This window comes from Nannobrachium achirus (genome assembly GCF_963921795.1).
Source record: "Nannobrachium achirus genome assembly, contig: SCAFFOLD_274, whole genome shotgun sequence".
Taxonomy (NCBI): Eukaryota; Metazoa; Chordata; class Actinopteri; order Myctophiformes; family Myctophidae; genus Nannobrachium; species Nannobrachium achirus.
Genome location: NW_027664879.1, coordinates 20,821 through 34,017, shown reverse-complemented (window position 1 = coordinate 34,017; position 13,197 = coordinate 20,821). Strand labels below are relative to the sequence as shown.

Here is a 13,197-nt window from a genome sequence, read left to right as displayed (position 1 = left end):
AACAATTTTAAGTAGAAAAACAACTATAGGCCTATATTTTAGATAGATACTGTATACAACATTATATATTTTAGAAAAACAAAGTAAATAGATTTTGGTCATTTTAAACAGGTAGGCCTAATGCCCAAACTTCACATCCTCGTCCTCATCCTCATCATTCATCTCTGGCTCCGGTAGTGACATTATTGTGCGATCAACAAACACCCTATAACAGGGGTCTTCAACAGAGAGGTCTAGGACCTCTAGGGGGTCCTCAGAGTTACTACAGGGGTAGCTGCCAAATCTTCATGACAGAATCCCCGCCCCCCGACCTCAAAGTCATTAGAAAAGTTAAACCGATATCACTAAAGACAAGAACGGCCTTTGTAGGCTATTTAACAGGTCTGTGTCTAGAGGAAAGCAGTGTGTGTGTGTGTGTGTGTGTGTGTGTGTGTGTGTGTGTGTGTGTGTGTGTGTGTGTGTGTGTGTGTGCGTGTGCCAGAATGTATTCAGATTACTTGTTTTTTCCCCCTTTTCCCCTCATTACAGTAGAACAGCAGGACCAGTTCACTATATTACCACTCAATATATTATTATTACCACTTCAGTTCTAAATCCATTTATCTTCTGTTATTTAATTTCATGTTCCACTGCATTAATCCACTAAGTGTAGCCTACTACTGTAGCACTGCAGTGGAAGCTCACATTAATGCAGCCTGAGTGATTTGCAAAAGACATTTATGTAAGTTGATAATTATGTACAACCTGTATCTAGAGTGTCTTACTTTGATCACAGGCAGACATTATACTGTATATTGTAATCCTGAAATTACAAATCTATGGCCTTGACCATTAATCTATTGTTCCTTTGATTCTCCAACAATCTGTCAGGGACTTTAAGGGCCAGTTCATTCAGTGTGTATCTCTGAGTCATTACTAATGACAAGACTGAATACTCATACTGATTGTTTTAGTCTCCGCCAGGCCGAAGGTATAACCAAGACTATGTGTTTTCACAGCTTTCGTGCCCGTCTGTCCGTGCATCAGTGAGTGTGTGTGTGTGTGTGTGTGTGTGTGTGTGTGTGTGTGTGTGTGTGTGTGTGTGTGTGTGAACGTCTGTCTGTGAGACGCCAATTTTTGGCACCGTTGGTCCAATCAGCATAAAACTTTGCATGCATAACATCGTGAAAATCAATGCAAAACACATTTTTTATATTACTCCTACAGACATCACACAAATCGGTACACATCACCTCTATAGTCATGTGACCAAGACGGATCTGTAAGATTTTTCATATTCCATCCCGATTGGCTAAGATTGGCTTCCAAAGTTTGCAGGAGGAGCCCGTTTCGTACAAAATGCCTCAAATCATAAACGCAGTGGCTTATTGCTGAAGGGACAAAACCACCACCACTTTAATCTGAATCATTGGACATTAAAGTTCAAGTTGTTGTTCCTCTACACTTAAATAGTCTTTCCCCAGCATCCACATTCTGGGGCAAACCGTCTACAGGCTTTTGCCTTGTAGGACTGCTATTTTTGGCCAAGAGATTTGGTGTTGAGGGAAAGTATAGAGCCCCGGGGGACACCAGTGAACTCAGTATACATGGTTTAGGTGTTTATTTTATGGCAGAAGGGGAAGAGCTCTGTGTATGAAATAACTGTATTGGTCATGATGGAATCCATTCCACCAGTATTGTAGTTATGTAGTTCTGAGATGTTGAGTGTTTTTAACCACCTATGAATGTGGTTCAAACCTGATGAGCAACGGTTTTCATGCCAGTTTCACAATGGGTCTTGTGTGAAAATAGTCCTAAGCAAAGAATGTCTCTCTACTGTCCCAGAGACTTCAATGAAAAATACATCTAAAACCAAGACTAATACTAAAGTGAAGAACATCAGATATAGAATCAGATCATCTTTCTTTTATTATTAAAAGTAAAAAAGTTTAAAAAGCAACAGACCATAACAACAATGTCACATAATAAATGTACTATTAACACAGTGCATCACTGGTTGGTAATTACAGTAGGAGAAAATATGAAACAAAACTAAACATGGGTTAATCTTCACACTCTGAAGCCCATATGAACCATACTGTATTTACAAAGTCTAAATATTAAAAGGGTCACAAATGCTCAAAAATGTTTTTTTTTTGGGCAAATTATCAGTGGAGTGGAGTGAGGAGATTTAAGAGTCACAAGTTGTAACCATACGTTTTAACAGCGGGCAACAGCCAGCAACTCTGGGTGATAAAAATCTCCTAGTAGGCGTTCCCGCATTCCTGCGTACATGTATCCTAAATTGGGTAAACAAAGCAACAGATTAATTTTATTGGCCATCACCGGACAATGTCCCCGATAGATGAAATGTTTTTGGACGACGATCCTCCGCCCACTTTTCGACCATCACCTCATCACCTGCTATCGACAGTAGTAGTTGCGTCCCAGGGACAAATAACACACTTCCGGAAAATAGGGTTGGCTGTCGCCCACTGTTAAAATGCACCGTAACTACAGCCTCACTAAAGAGCAGTGAAAACCTGACATGGAATCAACATAATGACTTGGAATTGTGTGAGTGGAGAGGAGACTCAATACAACAGAAGTGAGATTATAAAATACAACAAACATCACATCCTGGTGTCTTTGTGAGTCAAATGAACAGCTGTTGAAAACAATAATCACTTCCTGCCTGACATTTCAACTATACAATGTTCATGTTGTAAATGAGTCACTATGACTCATGGTAAATTATTCTGCATTGAATTCATTATATTCACCCTGGTTTATGTGTGTGTGTGTGTGTGTGTGTGTGTGTGTGTGTGTGTGTGTGTGTGTGTGTGTGTGTGTGTGTGTGTGTACCCTAATTTAAAACTCACTGAATGCCACCCTTTATTAAAAATCTACAAAACTGATGCCATCCATTTTGTTAAATTTTACCTTTTTATGGGGGCCAAAATCATATTTTGTACTTAAATTACATATATAAATCTATGCTTCTATCGAAAGCCACAATACCCCTCTTACAAAGGAAAAAATGTATATTTATATATCCTATCATTAGATTTGGGCTTCAATAGAACATGTGTAAGATGTCTTGATCATCATCGTTTATGCTGTCGTTGGGCCTGTGTGTTCTCTGGAGTGCAATGGCCTTTGAAAACCACCATGTGGTGGTCTCCTACTATCTGATCAACAAACAGAAGAAGGAAGAGAGACGTCCATTTTTTTTTCCGGTCCGGGCCGAGTTGTTTACATTTTGGCCAGGCCTTTTTGCTAGCATGCTACACACTTCAGAGCCCTGGCGATCGCTATCAAGGGCTCTGATTGCTGAATGGATGGCACCGATAGAACGGTGGCATTTTTACAGTTCGAATGAGTACCTATACTTCGTCTGGGAAGCACGGGATGTGTATAAACGAACGTGTATAGCTAACGCTAATGTGGACGGGAACCAATGTTCGGTTATACCGGTTTCCCGTCGGACTGTGTTCACCGGTGTTACAGTCAAATCGGTCGTGACGCTCCGGTCACGGAGGCTCACGGCTAACTTCTAGAGCGATTTTTTTGAAATTACAATTATGTCATGAAAGATAAAACTTTTGATTAATTAAAAAGACGTAAAGTGCGTTTATGGCACTCAGGATCAAAGACATATAGTACGTTTATGGCGTTCAGTGAGTTAATTCAAAAGACTGACTAAAACTAAATTTGTGTGTGTGTGTGTGTGTGTGTGTGTGTGTGTGTGTGTGTGTGTGTGTGTGTGTGTGTGTGTGTGTGTGTGTGTGTGTGTGTGTGTGTGTCGTTGTCGGGCAGAAACATCTTATCTCAATATTTCAACTTTTTATGTTTTTTCGTAAATTAACGACCAGCTTCATCATACAATAGTGTCGCGCAAAGGTAGTGAAAATAGCAGATCTACAAGCGCATAGAAAAAGGATGGTTTTGGACATACAAGGTTTCCACCCCACAGCAACGATGTGTTTAATATTTGTATTTGTTTGTTTGTGTGCGTGTGTGTGCGCGCGCACGCTTGCACGCGTGTTTACTGTAAGAATGTGTATTTGTGTGACTGTGTGTTTACTGCATATTGTGTGTACCGCAGTTTTATTAATTTATTTTTTAAGTTTTGCAGTCATTTTGCCCTATTCACCAGCAGTCTCCCAGTCCCCACCCACCCCTTAGGTTAAGCAAAACAACTGATGATTTAAGTAACATTTGTCTCAGCGGACAACTTTTGACATCAAGAAAAGAGTTAGGCATAGGCAAGCTGCTGCAGCAGCAGTCAAGTGTACTCACCATCCAGAAGAATTAGATTCCAAAACCAGTTGACAACAATCAACAGCAGAGTAGCATATTTTATCCTGTTTATCCATTTGTCCCAGTTTTTGGAAAAAGATTGATGAAAAGCCCCTCTCTCTCTTAACACACAAACATGTTGCAGTGGTCCCAGTTCACTTCCTGTTGTTGCTCATAAACCCGCCCACTCGCTTTAGGTAAATTATGCCCCAATTGAGAGCAGGGAATCAGGTATGCAGTGAGTGAGTGACACTCACTTTTGGATGGTTGGTGTGTATCTGTGTGTGTGTGTGTGTGTGTGTTGTGTGCAAGTCGTCGTCTTCTCTTCAAGGGATTTGAAATCTTCTTCTCTGCTTTTTATTGCCTCGGGGCATGCCGACGCCTCCTGTTGTTTAGGAGTAGTACTGCACTTGGGTATCACACTTTTCTCCGTCTGACCGCCTCTCTCCCGATTTTGCTAGCCCCGAAAACTACCGGTGCTAGTCCGGAAACTAGTGGTGCTTTAGCACCAAAAGCCACCGCGTGACTCCGCCACTGTTACTGAACCTCCTACATCTGACACAGAGACACTGAGGAACCAGACATCTCGCACCTGAACCCAGCATAGAGTGGTTCAGTGAACTTGCACTGGAAGGTGTACAGATGTGTCAGTGTGTCAGAGGACACTATGTAGAAGGACAGAGTGCCAGCGGGACAGTCTACATACACTGCTACTCTGTTGGAGCCAGAGTGACGGACAGGAAGGAAGGTCTTCTTCTTATTGTATAAGACACTATACATGTTCTCATTACAATACAGACACCAGGACATGTTATTGCCTCCTAACTCGCAGTCAACACTCCTTCCTCTTCTTTTGATTCCACTGCATGTCACTGCTATAAAAACCCTTCTACTCCACTCTACCTCCCAGTAAAAGCATCTTGTCAGACTCTCTCTACACAGAACCTGTGCCCAGTAGGTAAATCTGTCTAGATGGTCAGGAAACGGCTGCTCCTCGTCCACACGTGTCACCTTCCTGTTGTCCTCAGACAGAGAGAGTTCTCTGTATGCTGTGTTTGGATCCAGTGTGAGCTCACACATATCTGATGAGGAAAACATGAGACAATACAGCATCAGTTTACAATCAAATCTAACTTCATCATGCATGTGTGTGTGTGTGTGTGTGTGTGTGTGTGTGTGTGTGTGTGTGTGTGTGTGTGTGTGTGTGTGTGTGGCACGAATAACATTTAGCTTTTGGTGTATGGTCGTTTATGGGCGCATGGCATGCAGCATAAACGGCCAAGATGCTGAGTGCGAAATAGTCATCTAAGGACATCACAACACGCAAGCGTGCTGTGTGCGGCTTAGATGGCTAAGACGCCCGAACAGCATGGGGAAGACGGCACGGTCATCGGGGCATGAATGACATAGGTGCCAGTTTGGTCATCGGGGCATGGATGACATGGGGGTGCCAGCATGGTCATCTAAGGTCACGCACCATGCGAGCATGGTGTGTGCAGCTTGGATGGCCAAGGGCGTGAAAGGACACTCTGAGTGCGTGGTCATCTAAGGTCAGCACCACACGCAAGCGTGTAGTGTGCAGCTTAGATGGCCATGGGCACGAGAATGACATTTGGGGTGCTAGCATGATCATCGAAGGTCATCACCACACGCAAGCGTGTAGTGTGCAGCTTAGATGGTCAGGAGCATGGACGGAGGATGGCAGGCATGAGGGAGGAGGTTCCAGGGGGTCGCAGACCCAGGTACTTTGGCTTAGGGGTCAAGAGCACGCGTCCGTGCTGAAGTATGTAGAGAGACCCCAAAAGAATCGGATTGTGGGATTACGAGATCATGGAGAGTTGGGTGTTATGGAGGTCCGGGGAGTTGGAACGGATGTAGCTGTGGTAGGCTTGGGAAGAGCGGCGGATGATTTGTATGAAGTGGTCAGGAGCTCCCTTGCTTGATGCTGTGGATGTGGCTCCGATTCCGAAAGAGTAACTGGAGAAGGTTCTGGAGAGTTTCGGTTGGGGGGACCAGTCGTAGGTGAGAATGGAACCATAGCGGGTGACAACAGAACCGTGGTTGGTGATGGAAAGTGGGCCTGAAGGAGAAGCGTGCTGTGCACGTCGGGAGTATGTGTAATTAAGGAGGGGCTTGTAGGGGCTGAGGAGTCGAGTTAGAAGATGAAGATGGGAGTGGTGTTGTTAGATGATGAAAGCGAGATAAGGAAATAGGTCAGCCAGGTGAATCTCTGAGCATCTTAGAAAACCCCAAAAGAAACCAGGGGGGATATTGCTTGGAGCGCTGTGTCTATCTGTGTAGCCGCTGCGTAGGACGTGGACACGCCTAGCTAGAATTTGGATGGTGAGGGGTAGGCGTTGTGGGGGGGAAGTCTTATTTTGTTCCTTTGGTGGTCGTTGAGTAGTATGGTGGCTTGAGGATGTTGGATGAGGAGAGGCAGTTATTGATTGTGAAGTTGGTGCCGCACAGGTAGATGGTTGATGTTATGATGTTTTGTTTTGTTTCAGGGGGCATGAGAAGATGAGGATGGGGGCATGAGGATGAGGAGAGGCTGTTATTGGTTTTGTGAAGTTGATGCCGACAGGGATGGTTGATGTTCTGGTGTATCGTTTTGTTTCTGGGGACAGGTAATGCCGGAGTGGGCACCAGTGCAGAAGGTGCAAATATGAAGCATTTTGCATAAGAAGAGGTCGCAACCGCCCTCGTTAAAGTTGTTACATAACATTTTGTTGCCCACAAAAACAAGAGGGCGGCCGCGACGGTCTCTGGCCTGGGAGGTTACAGGATATTGGTTGCTGGTGTTGGTTGGGGGCAAGCTGGGCTCACTGAAGAGAGGGGGAATTGCAGGGCTGGAGGAATGCTGTGGAGTGGGGGGGCGGGTGCGATGAAAGTACACTGAGTGGTGGGATGGGCGGGGCAATTACAGAGGCTACGTGCATTGGTTGACTTTCCGGCAAATATCCTGCAGTACAGGTCCAGGTCGAGTGCGCCCCAGTAGGTGGCTGTGTTGCGTTGAAATAGTCTAGTGTGCCTCCAAATCCATACAAATGAATAGATAATCGTCTAAATCCTGGCGGCGGGATGGGTATGAGAAACTGATGATGTCACGGAAAATGGAAAATGCCAGTACAAACTCTGTAGGGGTGAGGATGGTTGATGAAGATGGCGTGAGTTCACGGAGGGTTATGGAGACTCCTCCCACTTCGACAGATCTGGGTTGAAGGTTTGTTGCAGTGGGTCGGACGAGGGAGGAGAGATCAATGTCCATACCTTGGAGGATCTGATGACGGAGGGAGGAGGAAACCATGGGGGTATTGAGTGTCAAGGTTGATGGGGGCACAGGAGCTGGAGTGGCTGTAGCAAGTGAGAAGGAGACAGGTTTGGGAGGAGCATATGAAGTGGGAACAAATGAAACTGACTGTAGAGGATCGGGCACAAATGGAATGAGAGGAGTGTGGTATACTGATTGATTAATACTGGCCGATGTTGTTGCTGTGACTGCTGTTGCTGTGGCTGCTGTTACTGTAGCTGATGGATAGCTGGACTGGACATGATGGGGAGACTGCTGGAATGACTGGCGTGTGAAAGTGGTGGAGGTCGAGAAGCCCCGAGGCGGCCTGGTGACGTCATCTCTTGACCGAGTCGCTGACCGTGTGACGTCACGGCCGCGCGACTGAGCGGCCCGACGCGACACGTTTCCGCGATAGAAGGTGTAGAATGTGTTGTTTGGGAAAGGGAGTGTTCAAAAGTTTGTCTGTGGAGCTTAACTTGAAACGAACGTAGTGCAGCGTTTACTGGAAACTATGCACGCCGCCATTTTTTCAAGTTGGGTTTATATACCACCGTGATTGGTGGAGGAGGAGTTGTCAGCCTGATAGGAGATGGGTGAGTGGTTGGCACAGGGTGGCATGGGTGGAGTTACCGGTGGCTGGTTAGAGTGGTTGATTGTCCTCTGCTTGGCCATATCTCCTCCCGAACTTAGGTTGTTCCAACTCCATGATGTCTGTCTATATACCGCCCAGCGCGGATAAAGACAAAGCCCTCAGAGTACTGCATGAAATAATAAACAATGCAGAGAATCAACAGCCCGAGGGGCTTATAATTATAACCGGAGATTTTAACCAGGCTTCCTTGCGTAAAACACTCCCCAAATTGTATCAACATATCGATGTTAAAACAAGAGCGAATAATACGTTGGATCATTGCATTACACGGCCCACCGGGGGGCATACAAGTCCATACTGCACGCTCCCTTTGGAAGGTCTGATCACTCTGCTATACTGCTGGTGCCAAACTACACACAGAAGCTTAAACGAACTTCGCCCACCGTGAAGTCCGTACTCTGCTGTGTGAATTGAGCGCACAGCTCCAGAGCTGTCTGGAACAGATGGACTGGAAGATGTTCAGCGAATCAGCAGGTAACAATGTTGATGAATTTGCGACACCGTGACAAGCTATGTCAGTAAATGCACGATTGAAATATTCCCGAATCAAAAGCCATGGCTAAATAGCCAAGTGCGCACACCACTTGTAGAAAGAGACGCAGCTTTTGCTACAGGTGACAAGGACGAAATTAAAAGAGCAAAGCTGCATAACTTGCGCTGCGTGATTAGAGCGGCTAAAAATGAATACAGAGATAAGATTGAGACACAGCTAAGCGACAATAACTCGCGCAGTGTCTGGCAGGGGCTGCACAATATAACAGACTATAAAAGCAAGCCCAAAAATGCAGCCAATGTCCCTGCATCCCTCCCGGAGGAGTTAAATAAATTCTATGCACGCTTTGATGTGGTAAATGCAGACCCCCCGCCCCAAAGAGCCCCCACCACCGTTGCCCTGCCCAGTGCTCTGGTCATCACAGAAGGGGATGTGTGTAAAGAGTTTAAAATAATTAATATTAAGAAAGCAGCAGGTCCAGATGATATTTCAGGTAGAGTGATTAAAACGTGTGCAGAGCAATTGGCTGGTGTCTTTAAAGGTGATACACCATGCATTTAAAAAGTATTTATGTCATATTGTTTATGTCCCAAAAACGTCGATGACGTCATCGACGGCAGCAAATCTGGATAGCCTGTTTTGAGAACCCGTGGGATGCTTTTAACCTTCGCCTTCCCAAAACCAGAGAAAGACACAACGGTCAGAAATGGGACTTTGTGAGGATAGAAGGTGCTAGTGGGACACCAAAAAAAGGTTTTAAAATAGGAAAAGTGAAATTTCATGGTGTATCACCTTTAAGGACATATTCAACCTCTCTCTTGCCACGGGTGTCTATCCCTCCTGTTTTAAATCAGCTGTTATTGTACCAGTGCCAAAAAAGTCCAAAATATTGAGCTTAAATGATTGGCGACCTGTGGCTCTCACATCTATTGTGAGCAAATGTTATGAGAAGCTAATACAAAAACGAATTCAAGACAGCTTGATGCCAGGCCTGGATAAGCACCAATACGCATCGTAAGAACAGATCAACAGAGAATGCAATAGCCACAACTCTCCATACAGCTGTCACTCGCCTGGAAAATAAAAACTCCTACCTGAGGATGTTGTTTATAGATTATAGTTCTGCATTCAACACCATTGTCCCCACCATACTGGACACAAAACTCAGGACATTAAACCTTAACCCCCTCCTACGTAACCTGATTTTGGATTTCCTGAGGAACCGACGTCAGGTGGTAAGGATGGGTGCCATGACCTCCACTTCTCTGACCATCAACACCGGAGCCCCCCAGGGTTGTGTCCTGAGCCCCCTCCTCTACTCCCTCTACACACTGGATTGTGAGGCCAAGTATGGTTCGAACATGGTGATTAAGTTTGCGGATGATACAACTGTGCTGGGCCTGATTAAGAACAACGACGAGACAGACTACAGGGGAGAAATAGACAATCTGGCTCAGTGGTGCGAGAAGAATAACCTATCCCTGAATGTTGACAAGACCAAAGAGTTGGTCATTGACTTCAGGATGAAGGGTCAAAAGGAGAAGCTGGACCCCAAAGATCTACAAGCTCACAACGCTTCACAATGCGAAATGTGAGCATAATAGATCAGATAGATAACTCCATTTATTTTTTTAGTTTGAGAACAGCTCTGGTTAGCCACAGTATTTACAGATTGTTTGATATATTAGCAGGCACTCAACACCTACAACAAAGCTTGGATGGAAAGAGATACTACATAAAATTTAGAGGGAAATACAATAGTTAGGTTATTGCCCTCAATGACTTGACAAATTATCATCCACTACATCAGTGATATTATTTACAGTCACAGCACAAATGTTATGATTCCCCTAGTTCAAAATATGATTCCCCTAGTTCAAAAGTGTTAATTTGGTATAATTGTTTCTTTTAGTATAATAATCGTTTGATATGTCCATCTTTTATTCTAACTTGTAGCACCACTAGTGAAATGTGACGACAACTGGAACCAACCATCACAACACAATTGTTTTATTTTAATTTTTTTCTAAACCAGATCACATGGCTCACTTTTAGAATGAATACCAGCCTTTCCTCCGCAGTGAAAAGCCTGGTGACGCGAGGTTACAGTATGTAGTCAATATCTTGATGAATATATTATCAACCTTAGTGTATAATTCTAGATTCCTATGTGAACACCACAGGTACAGTAGGCAAGTCCTATCCTAAGCTGGTGATTTGTAAAAAAAAACTCAGGAAGTAAGATTCTGTATAATTTTTGGTTAGTAACAACGTATCATAGTTGTGGTTATTATCATCTTAATTCACAGTAGGATGTCAATGAGAGAATATCACATGCTGCTGTGTATATGAAAATAAATATCTGGATGTGTGCTGCTTTGATTTCATGAATAAAACAGAATACACACTTACACTTCCTCAAGCCTGGTTTCAGCATCTTCTCTCCACCATGGCTGACACTGGGGGTGAAGGAGAGACAATGTGAGGCCTGCATATTCTATTTGTTAATGGCACAATAATTGATAATGATTTTCACCATCAAAGATTAAACAATGCTATACAGCATCACTGTATGATTTCTCTACTATAAACCTACCAGTAAGACGCCTAACAGTTCATCCGCACTGCCCGCGATGCGACGCGAGCGATGAAATCTCATTAAAATACATGTGTTTCAATGAGGACGTCCTGACCTACCACGAGCGACAACGTGTCCTGCAGCGATGTCGTCCACCCCTCAGTTTTTTGGCTCACGGAGCCTCTATTAGAGCGAGGTTTTGCGGCGACGTCCATAGAGGTAAATGGCCATGTCCTGCCCCCCAAACACTTTATATTATTATTTATTTATTTGATTGGTTCAGGCTACGTCGCAACGCAATGGCCGACGCTCCATATGTGGACAGTATTTCGCGGGACGTTGCGTCACTCGCGTGCAGTGCGGATGAGCTTTAAGTAAGGGCGGAAAGCGAGGTCGCGCCATCTGTCTTAACGGTATGGATTCTGTCGTCTGACATCATAGATACAATGCCTTTTATGCCCATAAATGGAGATCCCTTTTATCCACATATATAGAGATACGGTCAAGCTGTGACGGTTCACATACTAAACTGCGACCTACGATCGCAATTAGAACACATTTGCATTGAGTGACAGCAGTTCTCTCCATACCTGAGAGTCTCCAGTGGTAGAGCAGAGAGTTGCTCAGTGTCTCCTGGATGATTGTAATCTAAGTCCAATACTTTGAGATGGGAGTTGGATCTCAGAGCTGAGACCAGATACGAACAGCCTTCCTCTGTGATCAGGCAGCCTGACAACCTAGCGTGTACACACACACACACACACACACACACACACACACACACACCCACACACACACACACACACACACACACACACACACACACACACACACACACACACACACACACACAGTTGTTTACATTGTTATTGTTTTTTCTTTTGCCCAGTAGGCAGCCTATTGCACCGCATTTGGTTACATATCAAATTATAGCAATTAGTTGATGATGTAATCACAACTAGCAAATATAACTCACTGATGACACATATTTTGTCATGTAATATTGTGTAGGCAAGGTTCTGACTGAGCACAATACTTTTCCAATATTGGGCTTCCTTCTTCCCAACCATTCAATGTTTTTGAATTATTACTAAATGAAAAAACACATTCTCCAACAACCTTTTCCTTTTTGCAATTAGAACTACATTGCTGCCTACATGTATACAAAAACATGATCAATACAAATTACACCCAAAGGTGATGCTGGGAGGAGTTATGGTACCATTGGTAGTGTCTGTAGTACAGGGGGAATTCATACAGGAACAAGACAAATACTTTTTTTTTTTTTTAATTAATCAATGGTCTAAACTTATGAAACTCAACACCAAGAAAGGTTGTGGGAATGCAGATCTACAAGCTCACGCGTGTCCCAGCACAACACTTTGGGAGCTTGTAGATTGGCTATTTTAAGCATGCAACCAAGTCTAAAATCAGTCATTATGGCGCCATCAAAATACATTTTAGTCGTCTAAATCAACTGTAGATTTAACTAATATCGTATGATATTTAGTCGACTAAAAACAGATGACTAAATGGTGACTAAAACTAAGTGGAATTTTATTTAAAAGAATAAAACTAAACTAGAAAAGAAAAAATCGAAGACATTTTAAGTGTGCCTGCAGCTCGCTGTGTGTGCAACCCCATAGCTAGCATTAGCATTTTTAGCATATTTAACATTAGCTAGCATTAGCATTTTTAACATTAGCATTTTTAACATTAGCTAACATTAGCATTAGCATTTTTAGTATTAGCATTAAAGCTATACTGTGTAAGATGCTCAACTAGTGGTCAGTAGCCCTATAGCAAACCGCAGTCGCGTCCGCGTCTTTCGGACGTTTTTCGGCCCCCGCGGGCCCCGCGTCTGCCTCCACCTCGCCGAGATCTATCTTTAGAGGGGTCCC

The 13,197-nt window shown here is 44.0% G+C and overlaps 1 protein-coding gene across 1 annotated transcript in view; it reads right to left on the bottom strand.

The window, feature by feature from the left end:
- The window catches only part of LOC308280756 (NLR family CARD domain-containing protein 3-like), a gene marked incomplete at both ends in the record, with an annotated part of 79,114 nt that overhangs the window by 49,689 nt on the left and 16,228 nt on the right, over positions 1 to 13,197 (bottom strand). The window lies entirely within an intron of this gene.